This window comes from Sorex fumeus, unplaced genomic scaffold, assembly GCF_029834395.1.
Source record: "Sorex fumeus unplaced genomic scaffold, SorFum_2.1 ptg000037l, whole genome shotgun sequence".
Lineage (NCBI taxonomy): Eukaryota > Metazoa > Chordata > Mammalia > Eulipotyphla > Soricidae > Sorex > Sorex fumeus.
Window position 1 is genome coordinate 42,632,128 of NW_026606094.1, and position 19,189 is coordinate 42,651,316.

The window sequence follows — 19,189 nt, forward strand, 5'->3', positions numbered from 1 at the left end:
ATGATTCCTGAGTGCAGAGCCAAGAATGAGCCCTCAGCATCAACAAGTGTTGTCCAAAATATCAAAAACAAACCAAAAAAACACAAGAAGAGGATACAAGTGTGGCAAGATTTAGTCAAAGAGTTCTCATGATGCCAAATTTTAAGCTAAGTCTTGATAGTCCACAATTTGGAAATGGCACAACCAGACCAATAATCCAAGTCACTGTGTGAAGAACAAATGTGTAAAACCCTGAGCTAGTCATCTGATGATAAGATGACCAGCTAAGATTCTATTAATAAGAGATACAAAGCTTTGACCATATAGTAGAAATACCCATCTCGAGCAATTTCAGCTCCTCACCCATATACTAAAACTTGTCTTGAAAGGCAACTGCAGGTATCAGAAGTATAATAAGCAACTCTAACCATTCTAATGAGTTGTTTTGATACTTTCTGGACCAGTAGGCACTGGTGAATACATTAAAAACAAATGCAGATTCCTAGAAGCATTATTTATACCTTTTCAGGTAAATATAAGATACACTAGCTTATACCGATGATAATAAATATAACATGAAATAAAGTGATTGCTAATAATGGTGTTTAATAACAATAAGCATTATATAATTTCTTTACATTTATTTTTAATTCTGCAGTATTATGGCACATCACTGAAAATAACTTTTCTCCTTCCCTATTTTTATTAACTTGTCACTAGTTTATAATGATAACTGATGACTTATCATTAGTTTATAATATTAAAGAATCTTGGGAATATAGCTTAATATCTCTGCATGTGTGTAAGATTCACCACACCCACCTCCAAAGTCTCAGTGCTGTCTCATCACCAGAAAAAATCCCCCCACTCACCCATCCTGACTCCTTGTAGTGGTAACTTTCATGCTTTTCACCAAATTTAGAAATTAATTTTGTCAGTTTTGTTTGCTTGCTTTGTAATTCACTTTCCACATTTGAGTAAAAAACATCCAGTAATTGTCATTCAGGTTCTTGTTTCACTTAGCATAATCTCCTCATTCATTTGATCCAAAATGCACAATTTCATATTTTTCTAATGACAGACTGGTACGTTTGCCGTTGAGTTATTACCATAGCTTCTTTATCCACTCATCTATTGATGGGCATTTAGGTTAATTCCATGTTCTGCTATTGTGAATAGTGCTTCTATAAACATAGAAATGCAAAAACCTTTACAAATTGACATTTTCGTGTTATTTGGGTAAATGCCTAGAAGTTGTATTGCTGGATCATACAGCATGAAATTAACTTCATTACAAAAGAAAAGGGGGGGAAAGTAAAGGATTGTATTCTGGGGAAAAGAATTTTGAGCTCCTCATACTCCGAGGTAATTTATTTAGACCCCTAGTTGGAAGTTTCTCTGTTTCTCTGGGGGTTACTTTGTCAAGTTCCAGATTCAGCTTCTCTTGAAGGGACCTTGATTCATTGACTAAATGCTATTTTTATTTTGTTTAGATTGTTGTGTTTTTATCATGGCAGGAGGGGCTAGTTTATAAAAAAACACATAATGTCACACCTTATACAGGAGTGTTTAAGACTGTGTCCTTGTTGAAAAGAAATGAATTACAGATATTTAACTGTCATGAATAATATTTTCCCTGCAATGTACTCTAAAGTGCCCTATGTGCAAAACCGTTGTTATGGTAGGATTATTTAGCATTCTGACACTCTAATCCTTATGTTCTTTCTTGACCTGCAGTTGCTATTAGCAATCGTATGTATTAGTAGCTTTGCCACTGAGCAGTTGATGCAAGTAAGAGGAAGGGGTGGCATTGAGGAAATATTTTGTTAGTAAGAAAAATTATATTCTCAGATGTTTAATTAAAACATTTCTTTTAACATAGCAATATGATGTAATTGTTTCACTTTGCTGTATGTTTGGGAAAATTTTTAATGTTGTAAAATATATTGTCATATTTAGAGTATGGCAAGTATGGCAGAGCCTGACAAGGTACCCATGACGTATTTGATATGCCAAACACAGTAACAAGAAGTCTCACGATGGAGACGTTACTGGGCCCGCTCGAGCAAATCGATGAACAACAGGAGGACCGGACTGTGATTTAGAGTATATAAAACTGTAGCACAGAAGACAGAACAAGGATAGAAAGTTAATGTTGTTTCATAGCAGATATTTCTTGGGCCAATTCAGGTATAAATATTTCATATATAGAAGTGTGCATATAAATGTGTGTGTATTTGAATTTCAAATGCAAAGAATCTGTGGTCAGAAGTAAGTGATAGATAGATAGATAGATAGATAGATAGATAGATAGATAGATGATAGATAAATAGATAACACTCAGATCATGTCCATGACTATATTTTTTAAGACTTAGGAGTGTTTTTATGTTCCATTTGTAGATAGTTCTAACATTAAAACTCCTTTCACCAAAATTGTTTCCAGAGTGCCTCTTTTTTGTTTGACTGCAATTCATTAATCTTAGCAATTCCCTCCACCCTATCCCACCCTATCGTCTTCATAAGTATCTTATTTGAATCATCCATCTCTAGTTTATGGAAAGCATTAACCACCCAGAGATCCAAAGAAAGAGTTATGTTTCTCTGTACACTTTAACAGGTGTACAATAGTCCCTAAAAAATCAATGTTAGCAATGTTCTTAATAAGAAAGTACTCAGAGATGAGATTTAACTCTGCCATGTTAATCCAAGCCTGAATCGTTTGATATGCTGCTTGGACCAAAGTCCTCAATAATTGATTATGGGAGCTACATAAACTGAGCATAAAACCCAGCAGGTGAGTAATTACAAAACAAAAGAGCTTTTCCTTTCTAACATCTCTTACTATGGCTCATTGTGTCTAACACTTCACACAGAGCCATGGACTGCAAGGATGGCAAAAGAAACAAAATTAAAACAATTTAGTGGAACTGATTGAGCTAGGGTTTGTTTTATTTTATTTCCCTCTGCATTTGCATAGGCTGTAAAACATACAACTTCTAATAAATAATAATTTAATGAAGTAATTTCCTCTCTGTTGATGAAGCAGCTAATTCACTAGATCTTTTCTTTTCTCTTCTAATTGACCCCAAGTGTTAAATGTCAGAACTTTTGAAAAAGATTTAACAGATTGTGGGACATGGTAGGAGCTTAGGGTGCAGTTTCAATGCCAACAGACTGGAAAACAAACAGTATAACCCAGACAAGACACAGCTTTGCTATCTAGCATCTCTGTGAAGAGGAAATCAGATCTTTCTGGGATGTACTTCTGCTCACAGGTGTGGAAGAGATGTCACATTCCTGACCTACTTCATTGTGTGGGGGACTCTGGTTTGGGCCAAGGTAAAGGATATTTCATTGCCCCTCACAATAATCCCTCAATTCATTGAGCACCAGCAGAGCTTGTATTTCTGTCCACCACACATAATACTATAAAAGCCTGAAACATCCCAGAGTCCCAGGAGCCTAGTGTGTATTGGCCACTATCACTGCCCAAGAAAGTCAAAGATTTGATCATATGCCTGCAACTACTGTTCTTTGCTCTGCCCCGAAAACACTGGACTTTTTGCACTCTAAATATTTTATTTTTGGAGAAAACCCGTTGTGTTGATGTGAATGTCTTATTCATCGGACATTACAGGCTTCACGTTTTTAATGAACTGAAACTCCTAGTTCACATCCTGCAGCCACAGTGAACCAAGACTAGAATGTGGTGATGACGTTTTCTGATTTATTGCAGCTTCTCTTTTAAAGATTTGACAGTATTTTAGAGCTCCAAACACTGTCATTAGAAAGTCTGTCTGACGTTGTGTGCTAATCAAAAACAGTATATTTGAGTTTTAAGGCTGGCAGAGTAGTAAAGAAAGAGTTGGTGCATATTTTTTCCTTTTCCTTTTAAATGTCTTTATAACAAACATAAAGACACAGTGAATAAACTATTTATCTAGACCTAAGGGCATCTTTCTGGTGTGTGGACATGTCCAAATTCTTCCTGTTTGCCACATTTTTAGAATGAAGTTCTTGGAGGAAAAATGCTGTTAGTCTAGAACACTCCTAGTGTTTCCCCTCAGTAATAAATGATACAAAAATCTGGGACTTTTTGAGCAGTCACCACAGTCATTTGAAGCACCAGATGTTATCCAATTCAGTGGCCTCCTGAAGAAGACAGCTGCTTACCCAAAGACTTCACAGAAATCTCTTTGACTTTATCTGGTGACCAGAACATGACTGCTCTTGGCTTGGGTACCAGGACCTCCCTGCTCAGAAGCCTCGAAAACCTTTTTCTGTCATACAGAAGAAAGCCCACTCTCCTACACCAGTAGTGTCAGGGTCTCCACCCTCATCTGCACTGGTGTCTTTGCTGCATATATTTCCAGCCATCCAGGTATGTTCCTGCCCCTGTGACCCCTCTCTCACTACTGCCCAGAGCCTTTGCCTCTTCTGGAATGTCCTTTATTTTCCTTTTCTACACATTAAACTTTTATCTCTCAAAGCCCAGATTTCCCTCACTGCATTAGTATTGCTAGAAAAATCACTGCCCTTTTTCATTTTGACTTAGGGGTCATTTCCTGATCATCAACCCCTTCCAAGCTTCCAAACTCTTGAAAGTCACCACAGTGACAAATATCCACATTGGTAAACAGCTGACTCCCCAGGAAGAAATCAGAAAAGTCCTGACTGTGTTGCAGCCCCAGATGTAAATACTTCCTTCTTCCATTGTTTATCTGTTTTTTATTCGTTCTTCCGTCTCTCGATGTTACTATTGTGATGACTGGTAGTCACACATGCTGGGTTGTGGTGCTTGCAAAGGAGTAGCAACCTCAGCTTGTGGCAGTTGCACATGTGCTTGCTGGGGGTGGCGCTGACTTCACTGTTGTGACCCTCGGACAGAGTCTCGTTTTGATGCTCCTTGCACTGCACTGGTGTCACTTCAGCACTCACACACATGCTTACTGTGAGGGTGGCTTATACTCAATGTGCAGAGTTTGCACATTATTTCATTGAAGGAGCTCACCAGGGGTCACTCCCTTTAGTTACGGTGCTTGCACACTTCTGCCTGCAGTGCATCACGGAACCACTTGTGGTGCCAGGAATTAGACAATTGAACTGCCAGCATAAACATCAGAGTTTGCAGGATCGCTCCCAGAGCATAGACCAGCACCAGAGATCAAACTCAGAGGAGGTTCTTAAGCCAGTGAACCATTTCCCAGTACTATCCATTGCCAGTTTCAAGGGTGGCTATTTTTAACAATTGGCTTTAGAAATTCTGGAAAATTTTAACATTCAGCCTTTGCAAGCTAGGTCCAGAATATCATCAGCACCTTGCTTTACTAAAAGTTCTTGTATTATTTTCTTCTTTCACACACATACACACACATACACACACAACTTTGCTTTGTTTAAAACAAATGTTCTGTTTCATGAATTGAAATGGGCAGACCAATTGGTGACTTGGCTCCACCAGTGCTCACAGAGCAGTCGTTTGCAGCAGAGGATCAGGCAGTATTTTTCACTTTTCGTCTTTTCAGAGGTATGGTCTTGACCATCTCCTCCTCCATGCCACACAGAACAAGAATAGATCAATTTAAATAAGCTTACTTATTGAAAGTGCAATTGGGAATTGTGTTATATACTAAGTTGATGGACTTGAATTCAACAACCCATTAGAGCAGAATGTGATTTATCATGGTTTCAATAAGCACAGCATCCGAGAGATAAGTGAAAAATCCCTGATGACGCCGAGAAGACTGCAAACTCAGTTCCTACCATCTTCTCAGCAAACCTTTTGCCATTCCCAGAGTGTAGAATTTGTAAAATGCTTTTGTGACTCACTTTTTAACACTGGAGCATATCTTATTTCATTTAATAAAGTGTCAGGTTTTCTGGCTCTGTTTTTATAACAAAGTTAGAACAAACAGCACATCAATTCTGTTGTTTCTGTTTGGGTGACCAAGTCATTTTGGTTTGCTCTAGTTTTAAAAATTAAAAGTTCTGAATCCTGGAAATCTCTTCAGTCTGAGCAAGTAGGGAGAGTTATTCCTAGTTCCTGTAAAGGTTATTATAGTTAGGGATGCTGTGGGTTTAACCTGAAATGTACCTCCTGCTGCCAGTATGCCAGAAGACATTGGCTAAAAGGGTTAGAGATTTTTTTAAAATTTATAAAAGCTATTCCCTTCTTAAGGTCTTATTCAGGCACCTTTCATTAAGTGAGAGAATAAATGGAAATGTACTTTGAATAGGAAAAGTATAGCATGAGCACAAAATGCTGGTATTTGTTTTTCAGTGTGATGCACATGTTTTATAAGTATAATTGTAATAAATCATTCTTGGTTATTATAGAAATATAATAACTTGTTTTGGTGGGATAGTCAGTATCAAAATACTTCAAAACTTACATATGGTGGGAAATGGGCACTGGTGGAGGGATGGGTATATGATCATTGTATAATTGAAACCCAAGCACAAAAATTTGTAAGTCTACAACTCTACCTCATGGTGTCTCACTAATTAAAAATAAAATAAAAGAAAAAAGAAAAAAAGAAAAAAACTTACATATGGCAATGTTGTAGAAGGTATATACATTTGTAGAAGGTATATACATCGATGACTTCCTATAGCTAGAGTCATAGCCTCAGTGAGTCAACATCCAGTGATATCTTCCTCCTCAAGAAATTGGTCATTAGCACCATTTATAGTGTGAAGTAAGTGTTAGAAGAGTTGTGGGGAGCTTAGTGGCTATTCATTATCCACATCCTTCAGTATGGCCACCTCCTCTCAGCAACAGGCATTTCCTAGAGGAAATGATGTATTGCTATAGTGTCTGTGTGTCATATTTCAATGATACAAATGTATCACACTGTGGTAGCAACATAAGGAGGGAAGAAAGGATGGGCGAGGGAGAGAGAAAGAGCTCTTGCTACATAGATACATAGAGACAGAAATAACATGATGATCTTACTCATTTACTTCATACTCAGTTATATCAAAATACCATAGTGAAAACTGCATCACTTATGGGGGAAAATAGAGACAGCGCAGACCATTCTAAATGTATTCAACTTGGTTTAACCTTAGTATTTTAATTTTTTCAAATTGTTGCCAAAGGATACCATAGTCTAGGATGGTTTATGGACAGCAAAAGTTTATTTTTCTTAGTACTTAAGACTAGGAATTTCAAGATTAAAATACTGACAGACTTGGTACCTGATGAGGACCTTCTTCTTACCATAACAGAGGGACAATAAAACCTCTGAGATCTCTATATAAGGGCTGTAATCCCACTCCTCTGGACTCCACCCATTTGACTGAACCTCCTTCGAAAGGCTCCTCTTGATCATCACATAAGGGTTAGTTTTCAGCATGTGAATTTAAAGAGGGAACATAGACATTTCATATATAATACATCGTTCTTATAAAAACAGTAAAATTACGAGCACAGTTTACAGTGACAAACTTGGCAGAGAGTTTAGGATGCCAAATTTTGGATAAAAGAACAAAATGTGCAAAGATCTAGGAAAATTGTACAATAAAAAGTAATTTCCAAGGGCCAGAGCAATATTACAGTGGGTAGTATGTTTGCCTTATACATTGACAACCCCAGGTTTGATCCCTGTATTTGAGTGCACCAAGAGTAATCCCTGGGTGCTGAATCAGGTGTAACCCCTGAGCACTGTCGGGTGTGGCCCCAAAGCAACAGCAACAAAAACGTTTATTCTAAAACAGAGATTTTCACCAGACCAACCACGAGGAAGCATGTGGGGTAAATGGACAGGATCTTCAGTATTATATTGTGCCTGCAATTATATGTATGTCCCTTGCACTTGGTTGATACCACTTGGTGATTCAAAGCTTTAACATTGGAAAGAAATCTTTTATGTGAACCACTATACATATTTCTTCTTCACATAGATACCAATTTATTTAGTGATCATGTGTGATCTAATTTACACTGCAGAAATATCTTTTAGTTTTGCAAATTTATAAGATGATTATGAACAGATTGGAATTGTGGTGGTCTTTACTGAATTCAAGCCCCTTAACATGATGTGCCTCAACAGCTTGTGCAGTATTACTAGACAAGTGTGAATTTGAAAATATAGAAAGCCAGGTGCTGGAGCAATAGCACAGCAGGTAGGGCATTTGCCTTGCATGCGACCAACCTGGGTTTGATCCCCAGCATCGCATATGGTCCTCCGAGCACCACCAGGGGTAACTCCTGAGTACAGAGTAAGGAGTAACCCCTGTGCATCGCCAGTGTGACCCAAAAAGGAAAAAAAAATGAAGTCACATCTCCTCTTAGATCTTTTCATTACAGTTAGGCACGAGCTGTTGGATTTATCTCTGCTAAATACTTAGTGATTTTTATGAGATTGTGTATATATTTTTAAGTTGCAAAAACTGCACACACTTCTGGGTTACTCAACTTTGTACTTAAACAGAATTTAGTATGTATGACTAAAATATACCAGCAAGATTAAAAGGTGAGGACCCTATGTTATTATATCCACTTCGTGACCAGTTACTATTATTATTTATGCATACTCTATTATTTATATAGTAACTGTAGCTGGTTTCAACTACAGTTACTATTACTAAGATATGTTACTAAGATATGTTGATCAAATAAGACTTCAAATGTGAAATACTTGAAAAGAACAAGCTACTTTGAGACAGGCTTTTCTGTTCTTAACTTTATCAATAAAACTATTTCAATAAATTATTTCAAACATTAGAGTACCTTTGCACATGCATATATATGCTTATATATTATATATAATTATTACAATTTTTAAACATATAGGTAATATTTTAAAAGATTTAACTTGTCTTGATGTTTCTTAAAAGGCCTAGATCAAGACTCAGTTTCCCTGCCATTCCTTTGACTGTCACCAAACAGGACTCCCTCCAAGAAAGCCCATCTTTTACTCCACATGTGTCTACAATTTGACCAGTGTTTTGCATTTACATAAATCTTATTTAATAAATAGTCACACCATTAAAATGTACCATTTTTTTAATCACAGCTAATTACACATCATCTAATGCATTATCTTTAATGAGGTTTTCAGTTAGTGTTTGTTGATAATGATAATTATTAAAATGATATGGTAAGTCAGTCTCCCTCATGTGAGAAATGCTTTGTTTTGTAACGTTACACTTATAGACTTTGTCTAAAAAAAAATTAATTGGAATCAGCATGTTGGCATTAAGCTTAAAATGTGGAAAGTCACTGCAATTAGTGCATTGTGCATCCATATGGATGTTACCAAACTGCTTTCAACTTAAAGGATTTAGGCTATTTTGAATGATGAACCTTCTGTTAAGCTTAAAACAAAGCCTGTCTATCTCTGTATCCATTTCAATGAATATTCTTTTGCTGGGGAAAAAATACATTCTCTTCTGGGGAAAAAAAAGGCATGATTATCATAACTCAAATTAGTTATTGAAGTAGATTTTACTAATTTTCTACTTCCCATCTCTCCTCACCCTCCAAGAGCTTCAATGCAGTGTTAGAATTACTGGTAAACAGTGACTACATATGCTCTAAGCAAAACTTGTATTTCTAGAAAGTCATAAAAAGTAAGTGAAACAAACCCCCAACAAGCTGTTTGCAGGTTTTTAAAAATAAGTATAAAGTTTTGAAACATCACTTTGAATCCAGCATTTATACAAAATTTATAGCATAGTATTATGGATGTATGTATACAAATAAGTGTATGTTGGGGATCAGTGCAATGGTACAGTGGGTATGATGCTTGCTTTGTACACCGCTGACCCAGGTTCAGTTCTTGGCTCCTCGTATGGTTCCCTATGCCAGCCAGAGTGATCCCTGAGCACTGAACCAGGAATAACACCAAAGCACCACCAGCTATGTCCCCAAAGCAAAAAAAAAAGCATATGTCTAAATATATATAAATATATGTTTTTTGCTTATATATATGTGTGTACGTATATATACATATAATAATTTTACTTTAGAGATTTTTGTACTTACCCAGGTGCTTACAGTTTAGCAACCTTATTTTTTAATTTTCTATGATCATGAACTCTACTGAAGATTAATTTGAGACAAAGAAAGTTTTTTGTATAGATTTTAAACAAAATCAAATGTAATCATTTCATTTCATTTCATTTCATCATCCTGTTAATCGTCGATTGCCTCGAGCAGGCCCCAGTAACGTCTCTTTCATCCTAGCCCTGAGATTATATTCACGGCTCTTTAGGAGAATGAGACCCATCATTGTTACTGGTATTTGGCATATTTGGTACGCCACGGGGAGTTTGCCAGACTCTGCCCTGTGGGCAGGCTACATTCGATAGCCTGCAAGTTTGTCCAAAGTAGGAATGAGATAATAAAATGTCATAAAGAAAAGTTCTGATAAGATGTCGCGCGGCCGCGAATGCTCGACTCCAATTCGAGTAGGCTTGGAAGTCTCGGCCCCGGAACCCGCGTGGCTTTGTCCCTCTGCCAGTACCTTCATTTTTGCGGAGAGTGGTCTCAGCATGGTGGTGGCTGGTCCTGGAGGTCTTCGGCTGCCGGAGCCCCGGTCGGGGCGGGGAGGAAAGCTCGACCCGCTCCCCTCCAAGGGGTCCCGGCGAGGGACACCCAGGCGCGGGGGCAAAAGACTGCACTGTTCTCGTCCGGGATCTGGATTTTATAGTCTCTGAGTCTTGGCCGCTGATGGGATTACACGGCGCCAGGGGGCCAGGTGGTGGGTGTGACCCCCGCCTACTGGAATTTGGAGGATCTGGGTAGAAGATGCTCGACTCCAATTCGAGTAGGCTTGGAGGTCTCGGCCCCGGAACCCGCGTGGCTTTGTCCCTCTGCCAGTACCTTCATGTGTGCGGAGAGTGGTCTCAGCATGGTGGTGGCTGGTCCTGGACGTCTTCGGCTGCCGTAGCCCTGGTCGGGGCGGGGAGGAAAGCTCAACACGCTCCCCTCCAAGGGACTCCGGGAAGGAACACCCAGGCGCGGGGGCAGAGACTGCACTGTTCTCATCCGGGATCTACATTTTTGAGAGACTACAAATGTAATCAATGCCCACATTCTACAACAATAACAACAACAACTCAACTCAAATTCAATGTGGCATGGCATATGTAATTATTTTACATACACATGCGCATGCATGTGTATATGCGCGTGTGTTGCAGGGAATTGGACCTAGATTTCATGTATTTGAGGCATTCGCTCTACCACTGAGCTACATCCCAGCTATTTCTGGGTATTTTTCATGCAAAATCTTTTGTTTTTTTGCCTTTTAAAAAAAATTTATTAGTGAAACATCATGAGGTATAGTTGTAGACTTACAAATTTTTGTGCTTGGATTTCAGTTATACAATGATCACGTATCCATCCCTCCGCCAGTGCCCATTTTCCACCACCATGGTTCCCAGTATCCCTCCCACCCCCCAAAGTAATAGTGTGGGAAGGGAAACCACACCAAGCACAAAGCAAGACAGAGTCTGTAGACAGTGCGTTGTGTTTATTCAGGTCTTGAATTTCTACTTATGCCAAACATCTCTGTCATCACTCTCCAAATACTTTCAAAAATATCGTCTCTTTAGTGACCTTTGGAATCCTTGGTTTGGGAACCTAATTTAGGTCAACTTTGAATACTAGTTTAAGCCTACAGAATCTTCATTGAATTTTTAAGAAAAATTATAAAGAAAAAATTTTGTGAAAATTACAAAGCAGAATTGAAATTCACCAGATCACATAGGTTGAAAAACTCACCCAATATGAACAAGCACAGAAATATAAAAGTCGGTAATCTGCTTTAGTAAGTCCTAGTTTGTTCTTTTATTACTGCATTTATGGAAATTTGTTCTTTAGTAACTAGTTTTGGCACAAAGATGCCCAAAGTCTTTTATATTACCTGGAATAATTTTATATTCTTTCTTAAAGCCTATTTTTAGCATCATATCTGTCTTTATATGCCAGTGTTTTGTACTCTATGTTTAAGGAGATTGGAATCGGTTTTATTTTATGTTAGAAAAAGGTAAACTCTAATCTTTATCAAATTATATACATTGTCTGGTTCGAAGAGAAATAACGTTTGTAATTATACACTGTCTTTGTTATGATGGAGTTTTTTTTTCTGCCAAATTTTAATAATTCTCTCACTCATAGGCATCTTTATTTTTAAAAAAGTCTCTCAAATAATACAGAAATTGAGCATATTACCCTACAGCTCTACCTACATCCTGATCAATATCCTTTTCTCATTTTAAGAGATGAAAGGAAAACCCTACAGTTGTTTTAATTTGGAAACAAAATAATCACTTCTTTCCAGCGATACTTAGGGTGGGGCAGGCAAAAGGCCAGAATTATCCTTTAGGAAAGAAAGAATCCTGTGGCAGAGAAGAGGGAAAACAAATATCAAAACTTAGAGTGAGTAAGTAAGCCAGTGCAATAGTGAGCCAGGGCTCCTGTGGAAGCAGCCTGTGCTGGGGTTCTAGCCCATGCCGTCCCACTCAGCACACAAACTCCACGTTGTTGTGTGTGGGGTTTGACTGTGCGTGTGTGTGTACACATGGAGATTTAAGGGGAGCACAGAGGGAATTAGAAGGCATCTGGCCTATTTTTAATTTGGGTCTGTTTGCTTGCATTTAGCACTTAAGGGCTTCCACATTCAGTTTGCTCAAAAGAGTGATGGAGCACGCCTTGCTTATGCCTCGAATCAGAAATGCATGAAGTGCAGCTGCAGAGATAATACATTTTCCCCAAAGGCTTTGGCTGAGCAAATTAGGTGTCAATGGGGTGCCTGCGCAGGCAGTACTCTCTCTAATTAGTCTCTTGAGCCTAGTTGGTGGCGGGTATGAGATGATCTAATCAATTGGTCTGTGTCTGATGGTTCGTGTAAAAATCCTACCAGGCAGACTCTCTCCCACAGGTCACCCACCTGCACAGCGGGACTGCTCATTTTCATTTTTCATCTCCTCCATCACATGATGCTGACAGTTGGTTTTAAGAAAATTGAATCCAAAAAAATATCTAGTTCATAGGGCACATGGGTCAGAACAAAGTTGCATTATGGGTACCGGAGATCCAATTAATTAATATTTATAGCCAAGAAGCTCTATGTAGATATTTCTGAATAAAGATTTTATCAATAAAATCTAATTTCTTTTTTAAAAAAACATTAATTTCCAGAGAATTAGATGCTTGCAAAAGCAGAAAGCAAGACAAAAACGGCATCCATTAATATTACCGTTTATACAGCTGGGGATTGATGCGCACATTATTGTGCCTATAGTTCCTATTCACTGTTCATTTTTATTGTGTGTGCTGTGCATTTTAGTAATCAACTAGGTGTGAGAGAAGGATTTATATCGATACTATCTTTCACTTCCATATAGTTGTCACCTATCCTCTTCACCTTATCCATCCATCAACTGCATGATTGCATTTAGATTTTAAGAATTTTTTTAGCAGTAAATTTACCTGTCTTGTATGGAGTGTTAGATAATTTAATCAATACTAATGCTTTCCAAAGAAGGAAGAGAGATACTCTATGGTGCTGTTGAACAAAATCAGGCAGAGCAGCTGGAATAATTAGGGTGATAGAGTCATCTTAGAGAGCCGGGCATGGGTCTGGCTCTCATTGCACTTCCTTTTTGTATTATTGGCACCTTCCATTAAATGATGTTGTCCATCCTAAATAATAGACTTGTCATAATCACTCTGTTCACTGTTTGTTATCCAGTTACTATTATTATAACTTATCTTCATTATATAATTCTGCTTGTACCCTACATGTGATTCTCCTAGAGATTACACTTAGAGAGTCAGAACAAAAGCAATGGCTTTAAAATATAAATAAGTAAACAAATACGTAAAGGAGGATGAAATGAACCCAACCAAATAGTTGCACACCCCTGTACTCTGGCAGCAACATGACTTATTGCTGGATGAATTTAAAAGTACTGAAAATTGAATCATTCATTTAAAATTAGAATGTCTTTCAATTAACAACAAAAAAATTCTTTGCCCCCTGGAAAGAAGTAAACCTTCCCACCTATCATGGGTTTGGGTGAATGGTCTATTTGGGAGGTGCCACTGTGCCCCATCAGTAAGAGCATGGGAAGATTTGCTCTCAGTCCGTGTTCCATGAAAGAATTCTGAGTTTGAGAATATATTCTACTCCCAAGTTTTCACATTCTTCTTATCCCCCTTCCTTTACATCAGCAGCTGAGTACCTGAGCCAAGTCTGGGATATGCTCTAGGGACACAATGGTCGACAAAACCGTGAACAGAATGATCATGCCACGTGCCACTTTTCTTGCACTTTCAGAGGAAATGTTCCTACTCCTCAGGAAGGACCAAATAAAGCTTACCCTTTCAGCTTGAGCACTGGGCCTGCTTTCTCTTAAGTGGAGAGATGGAGAAGAGCCAAGCAGTGATGATATCATTTGGGTGTGGGTATTGGAACTTCATGCCTAGACTCGCTGATGTTAGGACAAACCTGCAGCTCCTATTGGACCCAGGGTCATCAGGCTTCCAGGAAGCACTGGAATCTCAACTGCCCTTGAAGGAGCAGGGCAGAGAAAAGACATTTTTGACATTTTCTTAATAACAGTGATAGGGATGGTAGTGCAGGTGGAGACTCCCTGCGATGCCTGCAGACAGGTGTGCTTGAAATACTTCAGAGACAAGTGTTCTCTCCCTCCTTGATGTCATGGGCTTTGGAAAAGAGGTCAGTGCCAAAATCAAAATGCATTATTCCATGGGAGCAATGGGTACAGTAAAAAGGTGAGTTTCTTCTTTCTCTGAAAGAACAAGCGTGGAGTGAGGCCTACAGAGGGTGTTCTCATGGAGTTATTTTTGCTGGGATAGAGACTTCTTTAAATAGAGGTTTGATAAAGCACATCTGAGGTAATCTGGCAGGAGTGAAAGGGTGAGCCACAGGAAAAAGTATTTGTGGGAGCTGGTACAGGGAGTGGGCAGGGCGCTTGCCTTTTGCATGTCAGCTTAGGTTCGATCCCTGGCATCTCTGATGGTCTCCCAAGCTTGCCAAAAGTTATCCCTGAGTACAGAGCCATGAATAAGCCCTGAATATAGTCAGGTGTGGGCCCCGGCCAAAAATAAATAAATAAATGAATAAAGTTAGTGATTACACAGAGTTTGCAGTTAGTAGTGACAAAGGATATATGTATGATCTCCATCCACCTCTGACCCTCTCCCACAAAGGTAAGGTAAATATTTGGTTTATATTTGGCTCATAACTTAGGATGGGAATTTACAGGAATGGAATGGCTTTTTTTTCCTTGCCTCAAACATATGCAAAAACCAACTCAAAATAAATGAGGGATTTAAATATAAGAATGAAAACTGACTCCTAGATCACTGGGGTAAATATTTGCAGTGATGTTCAGATGAAACACTAAATGAAAAGCAATTTTTAAAAAGTGGACAAGTTGAATTTTATCCAGATTTTAAAATTTTATGTGTTCAACGGTGCTATCAAAGGTAGCCCCAGAATGGGAGAAAATATTTGCAAATTTAAGGACCAAGAAATAGTATAGTAGGTAATGTAATTATCTTTCAGGCAAACACTGGTTCAATCTGGTTCAATCCCTGGTACACCATGTGGTCCCTGATTGCTCAGTACAGAACCAGGAATAAGCCCTGGGCACAATCAGGGATGGTGCATGCACACACACACACATACACACTGCAAATTAGCTGGTTTGGACTGATTTTTTTGGCCTCTTTTCCCCATTTTCGGGGAAAAAAACAATTACTCAGTGTTCTACAGTTGCCACTGGGGATGGTATCCTCCGCTTTGGAAAACATGTGATAAGAGATTAACAGCTAAGATACATGTAGAGCTCCTCTAGCTCACTAATAAAAGGACAAATCAAGGATTTTTTTTTTTACAGCCCTTTTTCTTTTTTTTTTTAAGAACTTTTTTTTAAGAACTATGTAAGCCATATAGCAAAATAATTATTGGAAAAGGCCATTTTCAACACTGTAAAATCTTAGCATGCTGAAGGTTGTGTGTTTGCGGCCTCTCTGGATGTCTCAATCTCACCACTTGCATTCGGTGCTCTTGAGCCACTGTGTGTGGTCTGGATCGGGACAGCTGTTGGCCAAGGGCACACGAAGGAAGAAATGAGAGCCAGGCTGGTCGGTATCAATTGTAGTTTATTCCAATCCTCTCCACTCCTGTCTCTTCTCTGCCTCCTTCTCTCCTGGGCCCCAATTTGGAACCCTTTTTCCTTCTAGCTCTGACTCTGAATCTCTGGAGCCGGAGCCCTCTCACTTCTGAATCTCCCCTCTGAGTTTACATTCTTAGTTTATATAGCAATCACATAGGGTAGTGACACAAAGGTGGGTTGAACGTTAACAAATCAACAAAGAAAGGTAAAACCAACCAACAAAGAAAGGTAAACTCCAGGAGATTAACTCAAGGATAAAATCTCATCTAAAGAGATTACTCCAGATTACTAGGAGATCTGCTCAAGGGTAGGATCCCAACGAGGGTGTGTTCTTTCCTCAGTTAGTAATATACTTCTAATATTTCTAGCAATGTCATTCTGTATGAGCACAGTAAGAGATATAAACTTACAGTTTGGTTCTTCCTGAGGACATCTCACTATATATTCCGCAGTCCTTCACATCAGGTTAGTCTTTCTAGCCCCAGCAGGGTCCTAGTCTTGTCGTTACTTACTTTTGGATCATGACAGCATTTGTCCATGATCATGCCCTCAACTTATAGTTGAGTATCGTGGCACTTTGGCCTGGCCCATTTCGATGCCAGGGTAGCTCATAGCTTGCCCTGGGTCCATTCAGTCCCTCGTTGGGACCCTGCTTTTGGGGTGCTAGGAACTAAAGGAAACAGAGTCAAGAAAAAAGATGCCCAGGAGTAAATATTATTTGGAGTCAATCAACTCCCAAGTTACAATGCATAATATTAACTGTCTTCCTGTGTCTATACAGAAAGGACATTGCTTTAAGGTAAACTATTCAAAAGACATAACTTACAATACAAGTTCAGTGTTGTTAGATGGGTCTGACCTTACAAATTAATAGAATCTGATTAGGGGAATAAACTGATTAACTGTTTGGGGAAGAGAGCATAGAGAAGTAGTTACAAATAAACAAAAGAGTGGCAGTGACTTGGGAGCACTGGGATGGGTGTGACCCGATAAACCTAAGCTACCTGAGACTATGCAGGAAGGACAAAACAGTGTTATCCTACACAACCAATCAGCAAATTTGCTAAGTTCCCCATCCTAATTTGGAGCGATAACACAGCGGGGTTGGGCATCTGCCTTGCATGCAGCCAACCTGGGTTCGATTTCTCCATCCCTCTCGGAGAGCCCAGCAAGCTACCAAGAGTATTCCACCTGCATGGCAGAGCCTGGCAAGCTCCCCGTGGTATATTCGATATGTCAAACACAGTAACAGTAAGTCTCACAATGGAGACAGTACTGGTGCCTGCTCAAGCAAATCAATGAACAACGGGAGGACAATGCCACAGTGGACAGCGCTAAAGAACTATAATTTACAAAGTTGATTTTTAGGCATATAATATTTCAACACTAATCCCACCACTCTACACAGCAGAGCCTGGCCAGCTACCCGTGACATATTTAATATGCCAAAAGCAGTAACAATGGTCTTCATTCCCCTGACCCTGAAAGAGCCTCTAATACATTGGCAGAGTTGGAAGGGACGAGAAAGGAGAGGGTGCTAAAATCTCAGGGCTGGGATGAATGGAGACATTACTGGCACTCCCTCAAGCAAGTCGATGACCAACTGGGCAACAGTGCTAATCCCACCACCAGTGTCAACTCTTCTCCACCAGTGTTCCCTTATTCCCTTCTCACCCCAATTGCTTCCCATCTCTGCGTGTCAATTTAATAGACACATTACAGAGTTTCAGTGGTTGCAGCTTAGATTTCATTTTTTCAGTGTTGTTGTCTGTGTTTTGGATATATGGCTATACCACTCACCCCTATTTCCCGTGTAACTGATGCCCATTCATCCATTGCTTCCAGTTCTTCTCCTCTTGATTTCTTTCCTTCTCTGTCCTTCTCCACTCTAAACACTTGGGACAAGGGTGATCTAGGCATTCCCCCTTTACTCCTGTACATGTTCTTTGCCCAGTTGAATTAAGTATTTTAACAGGCAGTTCTCCAAATAAAGTTATGCAAATGGTGAACAGGAACATGAAGTGTATGCACCATCAATAGCAAGGGAAGTAATATGGGAACATAATGTGATACTCATAGAGAACACTAGAATGTCCATGCTGATAATTAAAACTAAAATTCTTATATGAAATAACAAATGTACGTAAGGGTGTGGAGCATTTGGCACCTGTGCATATTGATAATGTGAGAATAAAATACTGCTGTAACAAACTGAAAATAGCTTGTCAGTTCCTCAAAAAAGTTGCTGTAGGCCTAGCAATTTGCCTCCTAAGTACCTAAAATAATATGTAACACTGTAGCACTGTCCTCCCGTTGTTCATCCTTTTGCTCAAGCAGGCACCAGTAAGGTCTCCGTTGTGAGACTTGTTACTGTTTTTGGCATGTAGAATTCACCACGGGGAGCTTGCCAGGCTCTGCCATTCGGGCTGGATACTCTCGGTAGCTTGCCAGGCTCTCCGAGAGGGACGGAGGAATCATACCCAGGTCGACCGTGTGTAGCTCAAATGCCCTACCCACTGTGCTTTCGCTCCACAGATATATATTACTCTATACAGACTATATCGGTATTCAAAAATAGCTGTATACAAATATTCACAGTAGCTCTATTCACAATAGCCAAAAGGTTATAAACAATCCACCTATATATCTCAGCTCATAAAAGGATAAACATAATATAGCCACAGAATGGAATGTTAGTAAGCAATAAAAAATGGAAGTACTGGGCCCAGAGGAAAAGCACAGAGGCTAAGAGCCCCTCTTTTGCAAATGCATGGTTATAAGTTTAAATCCCACACACACCATCCAGAAAAAAAATCATCATTGTCTTTGGAGACTATGAGTTGAACCTGAGGAAGGTGCGATTTTCATACCTCTTAAATGTAAAACTAAAATTTTTTCCTCTCATAGCCAAAGGCAACCTATGTAGAATAGAGTCCTTGATACTCAATGCAGCCTGCGTGGGCGCAGGAGGGTGACAGCACATGACAAGGCCCTTCTCTTCTTGGGAAATGGATGGTGTGGCATTATAGAGGGAAGCAAACAGACCT

General features: G+C 39.2%; 1 protein-coding gene across 4 annotated transcripts in view; it reads left to right on the forward strand.

Moving 5' to 3' along the window:
* The window catches only part of CDK14 (cyclin dependent kinase 14), a 710,477-nt gene that overhangs the window by 687,048 nt on the left and 4,240 nt on the right, over positions 1-19,189 (forward strand). The gene's annotated exons all lie outside the window — the stretch shown is intronic.